At 34.8% G+C, this 25,197-nt stretch overlaps 1 protein-coding gene across 3 annotated transcripts in view; it reads left to right on the top strand.

Annotated features, from left to right (window-relative positions):
* Window positions 1-25,197, top strand: part of LOC136409784 (neurotrimin-like) — a 168,608-nt gene that overhangs the window by 82,351 nt on the left and 61,060 nt on the right. The gene's annotated exons all lie outside the window — the stretch shown is intronic.

Genomic DNA, 25,197 nt, shown 5'->3' with positions numbered 1-25,197 from the left:
GTAATGCTTAGTCCTTAACAAATCATAGAATGATTAGTATAGTTTAATCATAAATTTTCAAGGAATGGTCACCTCCATCAACAGGTGTGCTTCGTACATTGATTCGTGTACTGAAATCATAAGAATATTTTCAGCCTCATACCTCATGATAAACACGTTACTACGCACAATATTAAAAAAAGGTGATAATGATTATTTCTTTGTATTTTATGTGCACCGAGCAGTTAGTGCCGAGTAGGTCACTATTTATACATATCTGCAATAGTATATAGTCTCCAAAGAGTATTTTTTGTTAGTCTTAGTCTCCTTAATTTTCCGCAAACTAAATTCTCCTAGAAGGCATGGGAGGTCTTGACGACAAGTTCGTATCCAGATGTAAACGGAGACATTGCGAATGGTGATGTTTTGTTCGTTTAATTAAACAACCACTGACCGAGCTAAATTGTGACAATGCACAAATAAATTGCAACACAACGCATAATTGAATTAACGGCGAAGTTAGCGTCGACATTCGGCACCGCAAATCCGCCACATTAACGCCGATTCTTGTAGAAAGGAAACCGGCTCGGGATATTCTGGATCGTTTTTGTTATCTGCTAGTTGGGATTGTTTCTCGTAACTTTGCCAGGCGCCGTCGACGTTCCAGACAAACGGCGAAATATATGGCGACATTTTCATTTCGCAAACATAACTCGAAATGAGCCCTGCGAAAGATAAACTATCTCTAATATCTACCCTTTGCTGGTTGGGGGATTGCTAGTTGATTGATTGCTTCCAGCATCGGCTTTGGTGGCTTTTTTCTGGAAAAGTAAATAAGATTTCTGATTTTTTGAGTCTCGCGAGGATTTGAAAACGCTGAAAGAGATGAAGATTAAAATCAAAAAATACATTTTTTATATCTTCAATGCGCCCCAGATGGGGAAAATTTTAATACTCAAATTATGAGTCTTTTTGCTGAAAACACTACCCCGGAATAAACACTAGTTTTCCAAAGTCAAAAACTTCTCTCAAGAACTAAATAAGATTTGAACAATTTCAACTCTGAAGAATTAGTTACTAGAGAGCGCTCCTTTCTGGATTTTCCATGCCTCTATGTGCACTCAATCGTTGCCTAAAATATAAGCTCTATATGTAGATTTTTATAGCAGTACTTCATTAGAATATTCAACAAAAACTAAAAAATTCGAACCAGAGTATCCAGTCATCTTGAAAAGTTAAGAACTGCACTGGAGAACTGAGCCAAATTTCAACAATTGTAACTCTGAAAAGAAGAAATCTGGACAGCTCTTTTTCAGTCACTTTAAGGCTTCGTTTATTCTTAATGACTTCCTAAAATATCAACTGGATATGTTGCTTTTTTTTTAAATACTGACAAAATCAGAAATTGCATAGAAAACTTGTGAAAACATCCGAAAGCGTAAAAATCATTTGAAATTTAAGCAAACAATTTTATAACGATTTTTAATTTTAAAATGGAACAACTTATATTACACACTCCCTTCGAGAAAGGGTCCAAACATGGGTGTCAGCTTCGTGAGTTAAGTTGAGAATGTCACTTGGACTCGAGGATGATTGATCATTGTGTGAAAAGAAGTGTGAAACGTTTCATAAAAAGTTTGTACGACTTTATTCCAGGTTCCTAAATTTCTTATAGTTTATTTCCATAGACTCAATCAAAGCCATATTCTTTCTCTACTAAAAACTCTCAAATTTCCATTATCTGATCAAATATATACGGGCTTAACTCGCCTTGCAACGAAAGGATACAGAGTGGCAATAAAAGCTTCTGATATTGATTTTGCTACATATCAAGTTATGCTTGGTAAATGGAAAAATAGGTGAATAAAGAAACAACATTTTCCAGTCATAGATCTTTTTAACCGTTACGACTTAGATATTAGGCAGGGTCCCACACAATTCTTGTCAGTGGTGTATGGTGACGCTGAGTGGTCTTTTCTTTGGTCAAATATCCCATCCCATCAGGATGATTTATATTATCGGTGAGGTCACAGTCTGATCAAAGTCAGGTCAAATATTTTAGCATTAATTTTGCATTGTTTATTCGCATTAGCGTGCACTGTCAAGTCACGGCCAAACACTGCAAAATTAATGTTGCAGAGATTATAGAAAAATATGAATTAGTATGGGATGACACAATTTGATTTAAGCTATTATCCCATTCCGTCCCTATTTCCACCACCTAGTTAGTGAAGAGTCTGTACTATATTGGAGAAAAAATAATGAACGATTGTACAGAATAATTAAAAGAAAAACGAAAAGGGCGAATGTTCAACAAGAGAAAGTTTTATTTCAGTTTTCTTATATATTTTTCAAGTCTAACTTACCTCTAGTATGAAATCAGTAGCAAAAGCATCAGATCAATACGTTGGGTGCTGATTTTAATTATTAATTCTCCATGTTGGTAATTGGAAATTTTATAGATTTGCTACTAAACTAAAATGGTTTGTTTGAGAATCTGAAAATTATCTCAGGATCGCGAAACAGGCACTTTAATTGGCTCTCCATGTCATGCCTCCTCTGTAATAATTAAATGAACCTGAATAATAAACGCCATCAAATTTGGGTTTTCAAGAGGAAGTTTAAAGGCTAATTAATACCTATAGTCGATCAAAAATGCTTCCAGTTTTTGAGCTCTCCAAGGAATCGAGGAAAACTGAAACACGTGGCAAAAACGCCATTTTATAAAAATATTAATCTAAAACTCGCTTCAATTCCAGGAAAAGTTGGCTGCTGACACTGGAAAAAAAAGTTTAAATACCTCTAAAGTTCCTGGATGTGTTGCAGTTACAAAACTTCAGATAGCAGCACTCAGGGGACGGGCCTCGTATATCCAGTTATTGCTGTTCCAAGCCATATCATTATAATGCAGGTGCATATGAAAATAAAATATGAAGGCCACATTTCACAGTCAAAACAAGCGCATAGACACCTACATTCTACTACGAGCACATTTTAACATGGATATCATGTTAAACGCAAATACATAATAGAGCACCTCTTTTAACGTTGTTTTACGAAATTAATGGGGCAATTACGCCCTTGAGTAAAAAGTGGTTTTAATTCAACCCCATATTTTATTTCTGCTGTTTACGAAAGAGGGGTAATAAGCGCCATCCTCCCCTTCAGTTGTGTAGATGGCTGACGAGGGCTTTATTTTGGCATTTTCGCTGTCAAAACGAGACTCGCAGTATAAAAATGTGGAATGAGAGGGGTGACAACGTTAAAACGCGTATACGAGGTCTAGAAACAATATAAATCACTTTTCTTTTCGGAGCTTTAACGGGGAGGGGATATATATATATATATATATATATAGTATATACATATATATATACATCTTGCCATATATAGTATATATGGCAAGGTGCTTCGCTAGCACGAATCTTTTGTGATTTTTTTCTCTAGATAATTTCCAGGTTTATTGGACGTGTTTCGAGTACGAAACTGTTGAGGATCAGAATGAAGAGAGTTGTAGGATCATTGGGGTTTATTTCGTGCATATGAATTTATGAGGAATGATTTGGCCTCAATATGAAATAAACTAGGCAACAATTATAGCCTTACGAAACGAAATTTTAAAATTAGATATCTATAAAATCGATCAGCTGATTCGTCAAAGGGAAACACATGCGAGGTCGTGGAAACGTCCATTTTAATTTTACGATATAGTTACGATAGAGTGCGTTTTTAACCCCGTCTTAGGGAATGTTTTGTTAGAATTATCGCTGCGAAACTTGGCGCAATTAAGACTTGAAGTTTCAAGCATACGTTAATTTCCCTATTAAGCGGTCTGTGTATCTGCAACAAAACAAAACAGCTTATTCTTTTGTATAAGATAAGTTTTTTTGGGCATTTGTCTTTGACATGCGTACGATAATTTTGCCGCTTCATTTTGTTAATTTTTCTGTTCTATAAAATTAATGGTCGTCACAAAGTTAATGTGCATAATCTGCAAGAAAGTTTCCTAACACTCCCGCCTGATTGCCATCCTCACCTGCGGCTCGTGCGCAATATTTCACGCTCGTGCGATAAGAATCACTTTCTTCGCTTGTCACCATGACCGCACTCAATTCACGGCCGAACTCCGCTTGGCTTCGGTCGGTTAACTGCAATCACATGAAAGCGGTAGTGTCACCTTCCGCGCTTTTGAGGTAAATAACTGTATTATATTTTCAGCATAAAGTCTATATTATAATCATGAACTATCTGCAAGTAAAGTTATAGTCTATCGACCATTTTTTTTGGGGACGATATAGATTCCAAATCAATTGAAACAAATGAAGTACGCGATATTCAATATTTCTCATTTTTACCACGTGTGCAACTTTGAGCGCCAATATCTCGGGAATCGATAGAGCAATTACTCTCAAAAATAGCTATCATTATTCGCCTGAACGATCTAAATAACAATGTAGTTCCGTTACATTCCCATATTTGTATTTCAATTTCAATCGTAGGTAAATAAAATTTTTTGAAGAATTTCCCATGAAAATTTGTTATTCCGCAAATACAAATTTGGGACACGAATTTTCCTTATTTTCCCCCCAAACAATCAGGTTTCCCCCCAAAGCTAACATTTCCAATTCACCCAATTCGGACCTATCTATTTTCCATTATGGCCAGCATTTAGATAAGCCGGCTATGAAAGAGTATCGCCTGGCGGTCATTTTTTCAGCAGCTATATTTCCCAAAAGACCCAGCTTTAAGAATTGAATGAAAATTGAAACGTCGCAGGTTTGGTCCCCACCTTTAACCTCAATCGATACGAAAACATTCGAACCAATTTCGAATAAAACCGATAGTAAAAATGAAATTTAGTAACTTGTTTGGTTGCCGTGTCTGTCGCGATGCAGTTTTGCTTTTATCATCTTTGCAATGACACCAACTTATTTTGCACACAATGGGCGAATCAGGAATAGGAGAATTGTTTCGCGTTTGATTTATTCGACACGAGGAAAATATGAAGAGAAATGACTGTTTTCGGTGGAACGCCCTTATCCAGCTAAGCTACGTGAGATAAAGTTCTTATTTGTGACCAGCACTCTTTATCCCCCTCTTTACTTTATATGTAAAATATTTGCGGATAGATCACAATTCCGAAGGGAATTTCGTTTTGGGAAGTTTGGCGACAAAGTTTCTTTTAGTTTGACCTAGCGAAGTTTGCTGTTATGAATTATTTGCAGTTGAGGGTAATTTATTCATCCCTTGCCACTGTGCGCATTTATTATCATTACACTTTATCTCAGCTATAAGTTGTTGCTCCTTAAATTCGGTCCACGCTTTTTTGTTTCTAGCCATCCAGAGTACCGAAAACTTACTTTAACAATTTAAGTTTGCAGTGAACTTGACACAAAAGCTGTGTTTGATGTGGGCAGGCAATTTTTAATTTTTTTCTAGAACTGCGCTGTTCGTGGTGCAACGAAAAACTATTACCTTCGGCCTTAGTGGCACAAACAGTTTGAGGGCCTTGATCTGAAGTCAATTACCGTATTTCGAGATCCTCAAATATCCTCCAATAACGCGTTAATCAAATATTAAGGCCCTTCCCATTGTTCGGCTTTGGCGCCTAAAACCATCGATATTATTTAGGTCCATTTCTGAAATTCTTTTTTCCCAACGAATCACCGAATAAACTTTATTAATAGCCGAAGGCTCTATATACTTCCATCGAATTTATTTAGCGAAGAGAGTTATGTATTATAACGCCACTGGTCTTGCACGCATATGGATGAAGAGTTCGCAAAGTTTAACGTGGCATGTTTGCCTAAATAAATATCGCTTTGTACCCCCACCGTAATAACTTCCAGTTTTCAACTTTACACACTGGAAAATGGATTTATATCCCCCGTGGACTTCGACCGTGGAATAGCAAATAACAACTTTCCGGGTTTGAAACCGACCTTACGCCTGACTAGTGTCGGTAATGCGCCGGAAAATGGAACACTATTAGTTCAAAGGAAGACACCCTTTTATTACTCAAAATAGCTACCTACTTCTAGTATTCTTGCTTTGATGTTTGTGTAGAATAGAAATCCTTGAATCCCGGGATTTGCACGAAAACATTTTCTATCTAACCATCTTCACGGAATATCTAAATTTAGATTGTGTTACTCTATATGTAACTCAAATACGGTAATACGTTACCGACGGTGTTCTTGCAGTAATTAGGCAACTCCCTAACAAAGATCCGGTTTAATTAAACATAATTTGATACCTGCAGACAAGACGAGCTCGTGCGTTCTATATTTGCTTAATTATTTTATAAATCTCACTAGAACCGTTACCTGATACCTTTAACCTTAGGATTTACTGTCTAAGTTTAACCAGCTCCGCACAGAGGAAATTAAGATACTGCAGATCCTGTCCAGTTTGTTCTACGTGAAAGTTTTGAGGTTGAGTGTAGAGTTACAAATTTCTCTCAGTGTTCCTCCCTGATTACTGCATGAAATGATTGATTAATTTAATCTATAGCTATGGGCCTTACAGTACAATCATTTATAAGGCTATTATTGACATCTAATAGGTGCAATTACATCAGAACTGAACTGATTAAACATGCCTCGATTGATTAAACTCGATTAAACCTTTGATGTTTACGATGGTTTATGATCTGTCCAAAAAGAGGCAGCTCCTATATCAATGAGGAGGTCAGAGGATTAGTTATATCTTGATAGGAACTATATCTTAGTAATAACTATTGTTTCCATTATTTTGGTCTATACAGCTCGCATATATTTTTTTGGCTCATTTTAACTTCCCAAAGAATTAGCAAGGAGAAGAGTTGCTCAAAAGAACTCTTCTAGAAAACTATATTGTACTTCGAATTTTCAGTCAAATTTTCTGGGGCCCAAATCACATCTTCCTATCATTTTTTAATCTTTACTTCGAGTTCTAAAAAGCCATACCTTCTCCTACATTTTCAGTGACTTTACATCCTAGAAAGTCCCTTCAAAGCAGTCTGTATATTCCCAAAGTGTCTGAATTGGCAAGAATAGATGTAAATAGAAGACGAGTTTATGTAGCATATCTGTTTTATGAAAAAGCATCATTTTCTGTTAATTTTAATTGCCGTTTGTCTCATGCGTATCATACATGGTGGTGAAAAGTGATGTTCGGCAATTCGAGAACATCTCCGAGGAGAAGAAACTGCTATTTTAGTGAAGAAAAATTTATTTTTTTCGCCTGCTGAACGATATGGCGTTCTAGAAATGAATGTCTTTCGGAATCGGATAACTTAGAATAATTCATAGCCAGTATCCCTGTGGTATATATTTATTTATATAAAAGATCATTCTTTTCTCTACATATCATTTCCAAATCCGCACCCACTTCGATTTCAATACGACTAGCGTATGATCTCGGTAATAGGTTTTAGCTAAGTTGTAACCTAAAAGTTTCTGAGAAAGTTAACCAAATCTTCCGCTTCATAACCCCAATAAATTCTTAATTTCATCGTTTTCCTAAGCTAATTCAGCCAATTAACGTCATCCACGAACCAACTGATCAGCCCACATCAGTTAATATTAGAATATCGCACGTTTATCCCACAATTTCGTACTCGTAGGAAATGTATTTATCAAACTTGTGCAGCAAAGTTTCTTATAGTTCGCTAAAGTAATATCTCCCGCATGAATTATTCATCTTTTTGTCTAATTTATGAGCCGCCTGGTATGGTCTATGTTTGGGTCGTGATTCCCTCGGCTCCAAACTGTGCGACAAGCAGCAAAAATTTCCAACGTCTATACGAAAGGCGTTCATTTAATTGGAAATTGAGATTTAAACGTTTAAGTCTGCGGAATTCTTTTACTGTGAGAATGTCTGTAATAATGTTAATTATATTAAAAACTTCAATTTTCCCAAGATTGAGTAATAGTGCAGCCATATAGATAGCTTACGTCGTAATCTACGAGAAAGGAGCGTGATAAAAATTCAGAACGGCAGTAAAATTTTTTTGCCTCTATTGAGGAAATTTTTCTATAAAATAATTTATCATCTTACTGTTTTTTTTTCGAAAATACCTGACAGAATGAGCAAGCATCGTAATTCACTATAAATCGTGTGTAGGTACAGCTCGCGTGTCTACATTTCACTGTTTACATCGAAGTTCACTTCCATTTTTTTGGTAACAAAATGCAAGGATAGCACGCCATTGACTGAAGAACTTAACATCAATCTGACGTATTTTATCAGCACTTTTGGTTTAAAGTAATAAATTACAACGTAGCAAAGAAACTAAGAAATTACTTAGATGTTTACTAGCTTAAAACGGCTGCACTTCGCTTCAGATGCGAGGCACATTTACAGTGAAACTTAAACAATTCCGGAGCATCATGTAACGAGCTTCAATATTCTGTTTAAATGGAATTAAGGGGTTTAACCTGTTCAAATATTTGATTCGGCTTACGTAATTCTATTGAACAGCGAAACCCTTTAGTTAGAAGATATTTAGCTCTTTCGAATCCACGAGAAACAGTCTAGGACAAGATTTCCATTATAGCCTGTAATATGGTCTACTTAAACGGGTTTACACCACTAATATTGTAAAAGCCAAGATATTTGCCAAGCTGATTATACGGGGAATAATTCATAAAGCAAAACCTAGTTATCCCAAAGTACGGGGAACTTCGAAACAAGTTGCATAAACAAGTTTACCCCAAAACCAGGGTTTTCGTGTAGATATGAAGTATTTTGAATTTAGCCCGCTAGAGTAAATTTAAATTTTGTTTCCCGTGGAACTTTTTCAGACGGAAGGGTCAAGGTTTTCATACATCTTTCACCCTTTATACATAGCTAGAGGGGACCTGAGGGCAATACATCAAACATCTGGACACAGCAATCTATCACACAGCCATTTAGGGCAATGTAGGTCAGCTAAGGTTTCTTAATGGTTAAAAAATTTATGTAAAATTATGCCTAAATCTAATTATTTTTGAACACAAATCGATCAATCAAAAATAATAATGAATCCTCAAAATTCGGTCTATGAGTGCTCAATTCCATTTTGGCACAAAAGCCCGGCATCACGAATCGTGTCTCTTCCCGTTTTTCCCATTGTTCCTTTATCGCGGTGAGATTATTACGGCAGCTCTGGTTTCGCGATCCGCATATAGAGCCAGGATATAATATTAACGCTCTCTGGGGGTAATTTTTCGGCATTCCTTTTCATCATCAACCCCCGAAATGAAGTTGATTATTAAAGGTAGACAATGTGTTGGGAGGATTTATTAAGGACATATTTCAAATGCTTTTTGACCTCATAAGTCGCGTAGTGAATTCGGAATTTTCTAGTGTTAAATTGCGAATATTTTCGCTTCGTGCGGTTTTGATATTCATTGCCTGGGAGCTTTGAGGTGTTTACAGTTGAATTTCTGAAGATTAGATCCGAGAGTATCTCTCACAAGGGTGCACTATCATGGCACTATCATAAAAGTGTTTTCCACCGTAATTCATCAGGAAAGAGTTTGAGAGATCTTTCCTAATAACTGAGTATGTCAATTTCATTCTAATTCCTTCCTTCATAAGGCAAATATTTCATTACTCACACATAAATTGCGAAGGATGGACGTTAAGTTAATTCCAAGTCTTGCAGTCCTATATTCTGGCAAAACCCTACAACAGACAGAGATTTCGGTCATTGCTGGAGTTAATATGAATTAATGACCAAATTCATTCCTTCGTGTTCTAAGTCATTATCTATTTACCTTATATTTCATCATCAATCTCACGCACAATTCACGTTTTCCTGGCATGAAGAAATGAGGGATGAAGTTTTCAGCTTGTTATGAGAGATACTTTTAACTAAAAGGAAACAACACTCTGTTGCTTCAATTACGACGATCTGTAACTTTGAAGTGAAGATTTCAGCTATATAATTTGGAGGGTAAACACTGTCTTTACCATCCGATGCGGGAATATTAAAGCCGGCCAGCTTTGCATAACCGACTTTAGCAAGAATAATAATTGTTGCCTCGCCCTTTTCAGCGCTCCGGAAGCTGCTTAACAAGCTTCGCCGAAATGTACGTGGCAAACGTCCTTTTAAGTTTATTTCCGATCTGGAAAATATCTTTGGCCTCCAAGGAGACAATACCCATGGAACAAATCCCAAAATAAACATCCTTCAAGGGCCCGTATTCAATTTCTCGGCCCCACAAATCACCGGGGACAAAATATTCCCTTCTACCTATACCAATACTTCCCTATCTCGACATTTTTGCAGGCCGCAAAATTGGGGCACAAATCAATAACCCTGTTCTGTCTTCGACATGCTAAGCGGGATTTATCTTTATGGTTCAACGTCCAATTATTGATAGCATAACAATCAGATACAGGTTCAGTGGAGTGAACTATTTCCACTGAACAACAACACAGGCCCTTTGTTTAATAGGGAGCTAGACTAGACAAAATAATAGCGACACAGAGGCGTAGGTTATATCATCGTTTATGAATATTCATCTTCCATATGTTGTTTTAGGGGTTTACCAGAAGGACTAAAACTATTATCCCTAAAAGCTCATATTCATTTATAGAATGCGAATGTGTGTACTATTAAGTCTGCGTGTGAAGAGCTTTTTGGACTTGAACTCCACTTGCATCAAGCCACTCAAATTCAGCAAAATATACATCTTCTGGTTCTGCAGGTGAAAGTAGCACCACTTGTGGGGATTTGACTCTAAGTGGTAATTATTATAGTTGGAGGTCTTACTCCCGGTGGGTAACTTTTAGGCGAACGTTGTCATGGGTCACAGGATAGAATCCTTGAATTTGTTTGTTCAGGCTGCAATTCGATACATACAGTACTTGTAAAAATATTGCAACAGGTTTATAACTTTCATGAACCCGATATTTAAAAAATGCTTAAACACGTATAATTTTAATTAAAAAAAGGCATTTAATGCATTATTTTCCATGTTCAAAATTTTCACCCCCATCCAGCTACTCCTACTAAGCTTTTATTTTCGAATAGAAAGATTCCCATTGCAGCATATCAAATGAAAGGTAATTCAATTAGGTATACACCGGTATATTCAAATCTAAAATTAGACCTACAGTTTCCTTAAAACAAAAATAGAATAAAGTTCATATCCTAAAAAGCTTTAAAGTTTTAATCTTTGTTTCCTAGATAGACAATCCACTCTTATTCCACTTTGAAAGAGAGTGAAAAAATTATAATAAGACGTAGAAATTTCAAATCGTCTTCAATGTAATTAAATTTTTAGATATACAATATTTTAGTTTTCATAGAATTCATTAATAGTTGAATTCAGTTGTTAGGCACCTACCACAGTTATGATTTTAAAAAAAATAAACCGTTTACCTCAGAAGCAAAGAATTGAAATTTAAATATTTTTGGGGTATAAAGATCGCAAATGAACTTAAGAAAAGATATGTCTTATATTTAAAAAGACGTATCCAGAATGACCTATTAATAGAAATGTAGTTTGTCGGATTAATAAAAAATTTAAACAAACTGGAAGTGCGAAACTGCTCTAAAATGTGGAACACCTCAACGATAACCAAACGAAAAATAACTGATGGCGATAAAGCACTAGACATTTTTTGATCTATCGATGAAAACCCTATAAAGTCTACCAGCAAACTTGCCAATGAATTTGATGTATCTGCAAAATCAGTAACCAATCTTTTAAAACGAAAAAAGTTTTAACCATAAAAAATATCCCTTACCCTAGAATTGATGCTTAAAAATTTTGATCGCAAGATAGAATTTTGTGAATTGATACAAGAAAAAGGCATTCAGGATAATAGGTTTTTTTCTAGAATTTTATTTTAGTATGAAGCATTGTTTTGCTTAAATGAATCTACTTATCGACATAACTGTCGCTACTGGTTTACAAACAATCTTAATTGGATACAGACTCTGCATATACAACATCCGCAAAAACTCAATGTATGGATGGGTATAATCCGTTACCAGTCCATTGATCCATATTTCATAGAGGGGAATTTAAACATCGCTTCATTCTTGCGCTTATTGCAGAACGAAACATTTCTATCAATCGCCACAATTTTTCCTGGGGAAAATGGCAAACAAGTAACCAATAATATTTGGTTCCAACAAAATGGTACATCACTACATTATGATATGGTTCATAGTATCTTCATGAGATTTTCCCTAGAAGATGGATCGGTAGAAGAGGCACAATAAAATGGGCGCCAAGATCTCCAGATCTTGTACTCGATTTTTTATGGGGTCACTTAAAAGGTTCCGTTTTCAAAAATAGACCACTAAATTTAGATAATTTGCGTTTTAAAATCAAGCAGAATTAGAGAATTCATAACAGAAGCAACACTGCATAAAAGAGTTCAAGAGACAACTGTATAGTCATTGCCAAATTGTTAATGGAACCCATTTTGAGTATTTATTGTAGGAATTTGAACTTTGATATAATAGTAAGTTATTTTATTTTGTACCTAATAATTTTGTATTTTAAGGAAACCGTAGATATAATTTTAACTCTAAGTATACCGTTATATCCCTTGTTGATTTACCTTTCATTTAATATAATACAATGAGTACGTTTCCATTTACAAATAAAAAGTTAGTAGGATAGCTGGATAGCAGTGAAAAATGTAAACATTGAAAATAATGCATTAAATGGCTTTTTTTGAATAAAATTATACGTGTTTAAGCATGTTTAAAAAATATCACGTTTATGAAAGTTATAAACGTGTTGCAGTACTTTTTACAAGCGCTGTATATGTTCACCCGCATAAAGTTTTCCACGTTATGTGTGTTACTTATGAAGTACTAACCTTTGTGGAGATTGAAATTCTTATTATAACTGACGCTAGCATGTATGAATAGGATATAACCTTGATATGACCTTGAAAGAGAGACAAGATCTTTGACCCTTGAAAGACCTTAAAATTCTTAAAAGGTATCTTTGTTTCTGTAATTACTTGCTTTCGTGTGTTGAGGATTGAACACCCCCCCCCCCCCCCTTTCAGTTTTCCGATTTAAAAATTGCTGACTGTCCTTGACAATGTAAATCGGTCAGAATAAAGAAATTTCAGTGCACTTTAATGTGTATTCAGCATCCAAGTTGTACATAAGATATGAAAATGCGAAACAGAGCAATATTTTTAGATATAATCCGACTTCTTGCGTCATCCAGACCCGCTGGACTTCGGCTATCGGGCAAACGTGACGTAAACTCTCCGTTAAGCTCTAGTGACAATGCAAGTATTAAACCCGCTAAAGTTGGCCGTCACTAGTATAATTCCTGTTAGCATGTTATGCAAAACGGAGCTTTAAGCTGCTCTTGCGAATTTGTGTATAATATCTCCTGGTCTAGTCGAAACAAGGTCTTGCAAGTTTTAAAATTACAATAATGGAATGTAGAAACTTTCTCGGCTTGGAAAAGTTACGTATTTACGGGCACAAGCTAAAGTTTAATGTCTTATATTAAGCTGAAAGATCTTCTAATGTAGAAAGTTGGAACTGCATTTAAATTGATTTTAACGTAGATAGTAATTTATTAGAGGCTAATGTTCCATCTAATTTAGCGACTAGATAAATCATTCTGCCGAATTCAATTAACTGAATTATGGTTTAATGGATGATGAAGCTCGGGAGCTAAATCCTATCAGAAACCACTGACAACCACATTAGGAGGTATTATGTTTTGTACGTCGGATCTACTAATTTATTAATTATTGTAATGGTTGGGATTCAAACTATCACAATTTGTTGGTTTAGTAGGCTGTGGGGGACATCAAGGTGAAATTATTTAACCATGAGGACTTCACTCGCTATCCACCTTACACTAACAATTTCGTATTTCTCTATTAAGTAACAGTTATAACCACAGTTATAGACACAAACAACAATTTATCGCGGTAAACTTAGATGTAAAAATATTGTTTTGTTTCACACTTCTATATCTTAATTATGCCTTGGAGACCAAACACGAGACCTGATAATAAAATTCCCAAACCGAACTCGTAAAAACTTTATTTGCATCTATACAAACTAATATCTGTGATCGCTTTCAAAGTACTCCCATTGGGCAACGATACACTTTATCAGACGATGCTGCTACTGTTCAAAACATTTTTGGAATTCGTCTTCCGGAATGCTCTTTAATATTCCGGCCACATGCCTTTGAATGTCAAACACATCACATAATCGGCGTCTTTTTATTGCACTTTTCATTTTTGGGAAGGGCTAAAAGTCGCAAGGCGCAAAATCTGGCGAATAAAGCGGATAGTTCAACTTTGCCAATTGTTTCTTAGCAAAAAAAGGAGCGAATGGTTAGTGCATCGTGTGCTGGAGCATTGTTATGATGAAGGAGCCATTTGGTTAAGCAAAGTTCGGGACGCGTTTTACGAACAGTATTGCGTAACCTTGTCAGCACTTGTAAAAAACAATGTTGATTTACAGTCTGCCCTTGTTTAATAAATTCAAAGTAAATGATGCTCTAGTGATCAAAAAAACAAACAAGCATGGTTTTAACTTGTGATCGTAACTTTTGCGCTTTTTTTGGTTTTGACGAATCTTTTGTTTTTCACTGCATGTTCCGATATTTTATTTCTGGGTTGTACTAGAAGCGTCAAGCTTGATCTCCAGTAATTGCTCTGTCAAAAACATTCAAATGAAAAGGAAGATCAGATAAAACATCAAGCCGCCGCTGCTTTTGCTCATCAGTCAAAATTCTCGGAATCATCTTCGCAAACACTTTTCTCATTTCTAAATCGTCTGTCAAAATCTTTCTTACTGTTTCACTGTCTAAATTAAACTCGTCTTCAATAACCCACCTACCCAACTGTCTCATTAATTATTGTCGGATGTTTTCCACATTTTCACAGATTCGATGAGTTTTTGGATGTCTGGATCTTCTATCATCTTTCACGTTTTTCGTCTTTTGAATCGTTCATGCCATTTAAACACTGCAGACTTCTTCGTAGGAGCCTCACCATACGCTACTATTAGCATTTCTAAAGTTTCATTTGCACTTTTGCCTAATTTAGCACAGAATTTTATATTAACGCGCTGTTCAAACATTTTTGTGTCCGGCAGAAAAAACAATCTTGTGCAACTGACGTTATAATTTGACAGTTGACAAGTTGATTTTGTTTTCATTAATAGACATATAAGGTCATGTCAAGTGCGATAATTCGAAGTAAATTACTTTATATAATAAGCGATTGTGCTTTTTCGGGAACTTTATTGTCAGACGTCGTACATCATCTTATTAGAGCGCATTGAAATGGTTTAATTGTGACCGATTCACATTGTAAAAAAGCAGGAGGAAAAATAAAAAACCGGAAGGATGGAGGGGGGTACATAGAATGATCAACACACGAAGGTAAATCTCAACTAGATTCAAAATCGCCCTTCGAAACCTTCAAGGTCTACTTTAAATATTTTATTCAAATTGTCTAACTTGTATATCAGAAGAACTTCGATTTTCGCAAGAATGGTCCATAGTACTTCCATGAAGGCTCTTTACGTCGTATTATGTAATAAACGAGTTGGTTCCTTTTGAATCATACCCTGTACTCTTCGTCTATGTACTTATTACCATTTTTACTAAATCTGTATGAAGGTTCACATTCAGGATATTTCAGTTTTAGCCTGCGGTTATTCAAAGAGTGTTAGAAAATCTTGAGTCAAAATATAGATTGCTGAGAAAGAAAAGTTTTTTACCGACGAGTCATGTCGTTATTTTTTTTAAATTCTAATTTAATCGTAGATAACTAAGTGTTATCCATGCTTGTTGAACAAGAGGCGACATATTATAATATGTAATGATTGAGTTAGCATATAGGCAAAATTCATTAAAACAGTAAGTTTCTTGCCAGTTGGGATGAACCTGAAAATGTACATGTCTTCGATCGACATGCAATTAATCTTGCCACATTAACAATTAATTCGATATGCGAACAATCCTTTCATGGTAAGACGTAATATTTGACTACATATAAGCGATTGTCAGGTTAAAGTTGTCGTTAAAAAATAATCAATCTCAATAATCAGTAAATCATCAATAGATTTTTATCGCCACGTACCATATTTTCATTGATGTCAGGAATTCGGTAGTAAATTGATGCAAATGTCTGAAAAGCGAACAGTTCTAACGATGAGTTAATGTCTACGAGTTAAAAATTCCATACAAGAGGCACAAATATGAACTAAACGAATATAGCTCGTACATCGAAAATTGTAGATTTATTTTACACCAATTCTGAAAAAAGCACTGGTGCACCACAAGAAGGGAACTCGTGCTTTTACATGCGGAACGTAAAGAACAGTACAAAAGCACCAGTGTTTTTTTCATTCCAAATTCCATTGACGCCCTAAAATTTTTAGATGGCTTTTTCAAAGTACTTTTTTTTTATTTTAAATTATTTAAACTGAGCTCTTGACAAGCGATGTAGGAAAAATCATTCCTGGTCCAACCTAACGGCTATCTCTCCCTTTCGCAAGCCTACGCAGTCGCCACGTGCCTTCTGCAATGAGCTAAATATGGAAACCTACACTTATTACTTATGCGCATATTTTAGCGGTGAATGCCTGCACCCACGGCACTGGAATCCTGATTTGTAACCGCCATTCATCGGTTAACGTTGTATCCATAATGAGCTCGAAACACGCACGCAATTAAAACCATTTAAAGCTCTTTACATGGATTAGTTGTGCCATCAATCTTGGCAGTGTTTTCACTTGAATATACCGCTTAATTAAATTTTTGCCCTGTAACTGTTTCTCCTCAACAAAAATACTTGAAGAGGAGAGGCATCTTTGTGCGGTCAGTTTGAGAGCTGAAGGTGAAAAGCCAACTGGACGGAATCTAATAATTGTATGAAAAATCAAGAAGATGTATTCAAAACAACGCAACACATGCCTTAAAATCGATTTTTGGAGTAATTTTCTAGCTGATTAATTGCGGATGTAATTTTGTCAAGACTCGGTAAATAATAAATATTAGCATATTAAATAAGGCACTTCTGGAAGCGTTCACCCAGAAATCATACTTAAGAGTGCCAGTAAGTTTACCTTTATTTACATAACGCAGGCAAAGCTGCCTGTTAGGTAATATATTACACAGGGCCGCTTTATTTTGCTCTTTATGAGCCCACATTTCGTCGTGGAATGTTCGGGGAAAAAGCAAACTGATGAGTTATTTAAACAGCGAAGTGGCGAAAAAAATGTGGTATGCCGAAGATTGATTCTAAATTACTAAAATATTTTTCTGCTTCAAGCTTTCTCAGATTGAAATTGGATTTTTGTTTCAATCGGATGAGGAATAGGGGTTTAGCAGACTATAGAGATTATAGTGCAGGATCTCCAATAGTAAGGTATTTTCATAAAAAAATTAAAAAATCATAACTCGTCAAACTTTAAATAGTAATTCTCTCGGTGCTGAACTGTTTTTAGTTTCATCAGATTGAGACCAAATTTCTGTTAGTGATATTAGTTACCAGGTCATAGAACCAAACTTTGTACTGGGAGTGTATCTAAGATTTCATAGATTATAGACCTCCACACTCTCAAGACATTGTAAGCTCCGTTCATGGACAGCTCAATAAATTTTTAGCTCATAAAGTTAAGAATTTTTCACTATATCTAAAGTAGACGAAATTCATGTTCTCATCAGATTAGTAATCTAGATGTGTCCGAAAATAGAACTAGGCCCGCACGCTCAGGGAATTTTCAAAGTTTCAGTGTTAGTGAGGCTTAAACATTAAAAACTCGTAAAAGACCACTTAAAACAGTCATTCCTTCGGCGCTAGATGGCCTCTGGTTTCTTTAGATTGATTACAAACTTTTGTTTCAAGCGGATTAAAAATATAGCTGTCCCAGAGAAAGAGCTAGTCCCGCTCATTCGGGGTTTACTGAAGGTTTCAATGATAGGCTGTGTAAAAAAAATATCTTAACGCGTGAAAAAACACTACTTAAGATAATAATTCTTTCGACGCCAGATTTCCTTTGATCTTTATCATGATTCTTGAGTAGGCACTTCTACTCAATTATTTCATGTATATGTGTGTACATGAAGTTTTTTTCATGAAAACAATTAACGTTATGAAAAATATTCAAGAGATCTTTTCTCACAGAAATATGAAGAATTCTTTTTTAATTAGTGGCATATGATACTTTTCTTTTAAAATGTTCAGGGTCACATCAATGTGGACGCCACTGGTGAAATTAAAAACATTTTTTCCTTTAAAAAATGTGTCTTTCCACCTATTCTATATCAGTTCTCATAAAATATCTAATGCCGAAATGAACTGACTAGAAAAAATAATTAATTATTACTTTTTTTGTCGGCCTGTATTTAAGAAAGGAAATGCAAACGGACCCATATTCGTGTGAACTTGATTTCTTATTTCGGTCACAGGAACCTACAGTAGGCAGTTGGGAGAATTGTTCTAAAGCACCGCATATATCAATTTATTCTTTGTTATAAAATAGTACCTACAGAAATGCATGCGGAGTGGTTCAATCTCCATGTATTAATATAAGACGTGGTGAAGTAAATTCGAGACATACTTTTAAATGCGTTTAGGCATGACGGCTTAAAAGATAAATGGATATCGCCCACAAGGAATTTTCACTGGTATTATTATTATTAATTTCGGGCTTGGTTTCTATTTCATGTCACCCAAGTCGTTAAGATTTTATCTTTGCACCTTTAGTTGAAAGGTGGTATTCATTATATTCCGATGGTCAGAAGTAAAAATAGGGTATTTTCAAGTATCATTAATCATTATTCAAGCAAGCATGTAATTTCTTTAAAATTATACTCATTTTTATATTTGAAAAATTCAACGATCGCTAGTTTAAATTTCTATGCTTCAAAGAGTTCAAACAGTTATCCCTTCAGCATTAAATTTGATTACCTCGAAACGATGCTAAATGTGTGTTTTAATCGCATTCGGGTCTTTAAAGTAGGGTTTACACATGCATGATTTATCGGCGCCGGTGCCAATGAAAAGACTAGTGCCAAAAAGTTCAACTTATTTTAATATTACTATTTGTACGAATTATCGGAGCCAGTTTACTGGCACTTTAAAATATATATGTTTGCAACGCAAAACTCTTGCGTTAATTAGTAGTTAACTGGCGCCCATGATTTAAGCATGTAAACCATGTTTCGGAGTCCACATTCGAGAGGTTTCAATGACGAGCAGTTTAAGAAATTCATAACTTGTAAGGTACATCACTTAAGAAAATTATTCTTTTAACACCGATTGCCGTTCATTTCTACAGATTATGGCTTAATATTTGTTCTAACCGGATAAGTACTATAACTGTATCAAACGACATACTTTAAAGTTTTGAGGCAATTTTCATCGAAGTCTATATATTCTGCGAACAAATTGATTTAAAAATTGGCTTAAAATCTTAATCGTACGTTTTTTAAGTCCATAAACCTAAGTTAAGTCATTGCTGATAACGTGAATGAAATCACACAATTTTAGCAGGAAATATTTTGATATTATACCCGAATCATAAGAGGCTGATTAGAGTTGCACGAAGTCCCATATAGGTACTCAAAATTTTTAGTTCCCCAAAGGTGCCTTAGGCAAGACCCGTCGATAATTTTTGGGCTTTACTATATTGCAGAGTATATGACCAAAAGGGAAAAGCCCACAACGAAGAACAGCTGCGTCGCAATATCTACCAGAAGATTAATGAAGTAGAACTTACCTGCGTCACAAGCCTTATAAGCCAAGTTAGAACTAAACTGCAAGCCATTGAAGACCTTTATTAATCATTTTATGTCGGTTTATGAATTTGAATTCATGTACGATTAAAGCGTCAAACCGGTTTTGACATAAATTTATTCCCAAAAAATATATATGTATATAGAGTCCATTGAAGATTGCCTCAAAGTTTCCGTTGCATACGTTATTTAAGTCATAGTCAGCTTCAAAAATGTTAAAAACCTTTAAGATACAATATAGATCAGGAAGATTACCGTGACAACTCAGTCAGAACAGCTTAAGTTGCATCTCAAGACTCTAGGACCCGTTATAATTGTCAGCGTGATAAGGGATATGAGTTTTCGAACCTTTTTTCGCTAATATTAAAATACATTATCAACAGTTGTTGTTGCGCCCATTCATGGTAATATCCTCGTTCAATGCAAAAATATTTATTAAGAGAGATCCACCGTTTTTTTGGTATTTGAAAGTCTAGTGGTAAAGTCGACTTATTACGGCCCATCCTCGGCATAATGACATTTTAATTACCTGAAGCCGAGGCTTTCAGTAATAGTTTCTGTCAGCGGTTATTGCTGCCGCAGGACAGATATTTGCGGACGTGGTGACGTAAATTCCAGACATACTTTTAAATGCGTTTGGGCCTGTCTGCCTAAAAGATAAATGGATATCGCCCACAAGTAATTTTCACCGGTATTATTATTAATAATTTCGGGTTTGGTTTGTATTTCATGTAACCCAGGTCGTTAAGATTTTATCTTTCTGCCTTTTGTTCAGAGGTAGTATTTACTATATACAAAGGGCTAGAATTAAAAATAGATGTTTAAATAAGGATGTAATTCATATTTATAACTATGATTTTAAATCTTCAGTTTGGTGAAGTTTTTGATTGATGTTCTTTTAATGTACGAACATTTTTTTTTATTTGGATAACTTTTTTGGTATAAAATTTTCAAATTAAGAAAGAGCAGAATTAAAAACTTCCTTTCTAAGACATTTTTTTAAACAAAGTTTTCAACCTTCGAGACTAGTGTTTACCGAAACAAATTCACGCAGATCGTTACTTATGACTGCAGCGATTAAGAGAAAGAATTTCGGAGTGCTTGCCGCAACCTAAATATTCAGTTCTCGTACATTTTAGTTTACGGATTATTTTCGTTTTTCTACTTTTTTTTTGGTTCTGAAGATAGTAACAGATTTTTCATCAAAACGTTAACAAAGGTTTTCTTACGAGCCTTTATTAAAGGGTGAATGTTATTCTCAATTAGGCTTAACTGAGAATAGTCTGCAACTCCACTACCTTCAATAACCCCTACTAGTGGATTAAGCATTATACCCAAAAAAAATAAAAATATACATATAATACGTAATTATTTTAACGTTAATTTACACGTAAAGTGGGGAAAATGATTGATTCTGATTTGTTGATTGTTTAGTAAACCTGAGTTTTGACGTAATTTCTAGAACTTTTCACAAATAAACAAACAGCTGTGTTCAATTTGACTGACAAAATTTATAAAATCAATTATGTTGTACATTAGCATGACCACAATGTTGCCTGAATAATGAATTGAAAATTTAGTACTAAATCTGGTCATACTAATCAAGACTTTTTTGTGACACGTAAATCCCCGGGTTTTTGAAGTTTTGCATTTTATTAGCTATCAATTTACATGTTTGCTAATGAAAACCCCAATTTTGATTAATTTTCATTTTTATTTTGCAGGTACAGTTCCCAGCAAAAAAACTATATGGATATCAAATATATAGAAGGGGGTCAAAAATAGAATGAAGGTTAGTACAATGTATATTTCCACTCAGCGAATTGTAAGTACTTTGTCAATAACAGAATATGGAGCTTCTGGAATTTTATTTCCTTAATAATAATAATAGTAATAGTAATAATAATAATTATTATTACTCTAGGCATTTTCTTGTGGAAGATAATAATAATAACAACAATAATGATAATAATAATAGTAATAGTAATAATAATAATGATGATTGTATTGATGAGTGTAATAACATAGCTGGCAGTGAAGTTTTTTTGTAACCTATTTGGGATATAACGTCTCCACCGAATTATCTGAGTCAGAGATACATGACTACCTAGACCAGGCTATAGGCTGTGAAAATTTAACTTACTGTTGAACTTAACCTTTGACGTTAAACTTTGGCTCGTTCATTAGTGATACAGTTTCCAGCGCCCACATGAAGCTATGAAATTTTTTCGATGCCATACGTCTTGAATTTGTCTTAAATTGTCTGACATCATTTTTTAACGGATTCGACTCGGTCGTGTCTATTGGAAAATTACCAGTGATAACGTTAAGCTGTGAATCATTTACTCTATGTCAACATAATAATAGTATATTATATATCAAGAGACTCAAGTAAGTCTTTTAATCCCTTAGTAAAGTTTGCTGCCCATAGAACTTTCGCCTCGGGCATGGATAATTCGTTTGCAGCAAATCGCTAAGGGATTAAAAAGCGCTTTAGTTTTGCGGTATATGTGCTATTTTTCTGTGCTTCGAAATGTAGGTGTTCTTATTATTTTCACATAAAATAATATTAACTGTTTAACGGTACCCTGTTGCCTTAAACAGTTAATTGTTAATAGAGTTCGTTTTTGGGTGCTGACACAATCCCTATATGGAAAATTACAAATTTAATGTATTTTTGAAATTTATAGTTTTGTTTTGTAGAAAAACCTAACATTGTAAAAATGTTTTCAACCTAATATGACTTCCGGGTAAAACGGAAACTGACCCTTACTTAATTTTTTTTAATCGAACCTGATAGTTTTTTTTATGAAAATCAGTTTTTTGTAGAAAATAAACATAAGTTTCATTAATATAATATAGTACTGATTCTCCAATGTTTTTAATTTATTTTGATTTTTACGACTTTTTCGACCTTGTAGAGCTTTACTAAAACTCAATTATCTGCAAAACTATTTAGCATAAAGTGATGAAGTAAATTTTAAATTACTGGAAAAATTACAAATTTGTATAAACAATTATAGAATTAAGAAAATATCTATGAAAGTTTTTGAAAAAAATATTGAAATTTTTAATTTTTTATTTCGAAAAAGTAATTTTTTCAAATAGCACCTTACAATTATTTCTGCATCCTTAGATTGAAGGAAGAAATGAACAAATAGGATATACATCATAAGTGTCAAAAATCAACACTTTTTGAGTAAATCGAAAAAAACTATAAACTACTTTACACTGCGTCGATAATAGACACATCAGCTCACTTTCATACGAGCAAGTTGATTAATGTCTATTTTAATTCTTTGTTTTTTTTTACAATGTCAAGTTTTTTTTTTCACAAAACAAAAATATAAATTTCAAAAATAGATTAAACTTGTTACTTTCCATACGCGAATTGTGGCAGCTTGCAAAGGCAAACCCTGTATTGATACTCTGAGGTAATGATCGGGCACATTACAGCCGATAATGCGCGAAATATACATATGTAGGTTGGAATAACACTAGACACGTTTTCCATGTTTGATGAAAGGTATTTATTTATAGCAAAAGATTGAAAAGACAGACTAGCGAATTCACTACCCCACGATCGCTCTTCTGCCCATCAATCTATTAACTGCCTGTTCTTTGTCCCCGTTGTCTTAACTTTCCTAGTTCTGGTGAATCCTTCAGCACCGTGAGAAAAGTACCTGCTAGTCCCTATTAATGTCACCAAATAATTTGCACACATGGCTTCTTAGAAGCGTTGTGGTATTAGTGGCCTCGCTCGACAATGCTTTATCTGAAGAAGATACTGTCAGCCTGCCCTTCATCTTATTGTCTCTTCTAATGTTACATTTACAAAACTTAAGAACTAATAAATTTCCGATACATATGTACATACATATACATATATGAATAAACACAGTTTTCCTTTTAAAGAAAGTTTTTTACAACAAACGTTTTAGCCTGAATTGCTGCGGTTTTTTTGTCTCCTTAGCAAAAAGGTAAAATTTCCTCAGCAGGTTTTGATTTCACAACAATAACTCGTTCTTTTCACAATTTGACTAAACCAGTTTCTGTTGCTCTAAATTTAAATTCAACCAATTTATGTAATGAACACCTGACAACTAATGATTTTCCTTTTTTGAATACAAAATAAAAATAAAAGGTGATGCAGAATACGGTTTTATTTTTGAAATTGCTGTTCCTACTCTATCTAACTCATTAGCTGGGTGCCAAAAATAAGTTACCTCCGCGCTCAATTTTCATTTACCGATAGCAAAAACTCCGTTCTACTCAAGTTTCCCGAATAAATATTACAAGAAACTTTGTAAAGTACCTCGAGAGCGTTCAAGGAGTTATTTAGGAAGTTTCGATATAAAAGCATCTGAAGTTGTGCCAGGAAAATATCATCACTCTTTTAATGCAGTTAAGCTGAAGGCAAAAGTGTTTGAAGGGACTTTTTTGGAGGAAAATTGTTGAATTTTGTGCCGAACTCACTTTCCGGCAATTAACTAAGCATTTTCATAGATACTCAGATATGACTAAATAGTAGAATATTGACGATTAGCCCAAACATGTAAAACACATACGCCAGCAAATGCAGATACACGAGTCCGCTTGCTTTTCGATTTATCTAATATGGCGTTTAATAGAGATGTTATTGGCCACCGATTGTGCCCTCAACACACTAAATGAACCATGAATTTAACAAACAATCTGCAAATGGGGCATGCGGTCTTGTTACATCCTGCTGGACATGTACTGCATATGGTGGATAAAGCTATATGTGTAGTTATGCGTATTATACAGGATCAAGTCAAATTTGCTCCCAGCATTTCTTTGACATTCACTCAATAACCAGTGAGTAAGCCTATTGTCTCAAACCTTTAGCTATTCAGAATGCGGGATATTGAACTTTTCAGATCTTAACTTTATAAACAAGTTGGAGAAATAGGTGGGGCACGATCTCAATTCCTAACCGAGTTTAAAGCACGTTCCACTAAGGTGAATGGAGCAATATATTTGTCAGTATTTCGTTCTTGCTTGGAATTTATACTGATACCTCCAGACCCAAGTACACGGGCGAAATAAATCAACTTTCGAGATTTAAAAAATAACTCATCTTGAAATTTATGTGAGCCCTGATTTGGTCTCAGCTGCACTGGATTCGGAAGATTTTCTCACGAAAAAGAGCTTTTATTTTATGGTACAACACAGTAATAAAAGGGCATGATAAGATAGTAATAATGCTGCCCAAGTTCATATTTTGATATAGAAAAAAATATTAAGCCTGGGGCACAATGCCAGCTTTTTGTAAGAATGCGTATAAAAGGAACTTCCGACCATGTAGTTTGGGCACAATAAGGCTCTCTTTTGAAATACCACTAGGGATAATCTAAGGAAAAATTGTGTTTCGCGAAATTGTGGTCTAGTTTGGGCAGATTATTGCTTTGCTTCTGGCCTTGCGTTAGCCAGATTCTTATGTGGATGAGTGTGGGTGTGTAAT

Source organism: Euwallacea similis, chromosome 7 (genome assembly GCF_039881205.1).
Source record: "Euwallacea similis isolate ESF13 chromosome 7, ESF131.1, whole genome shotgun sequence".
In the NCBI taxonomy this organism is placed as follows: domain Eukaryota; kingdom Metazoa; phylum Arthropoda; class Insecta; order Coleoptera; family Curculionidae; genus Euwallacea; species Euwallacea similis.
The sequence above is the reverse complement of the archived record's forward strand: the minus strand, read 5'-3'. Positions and strand labels throughout refer to the sequence as shown.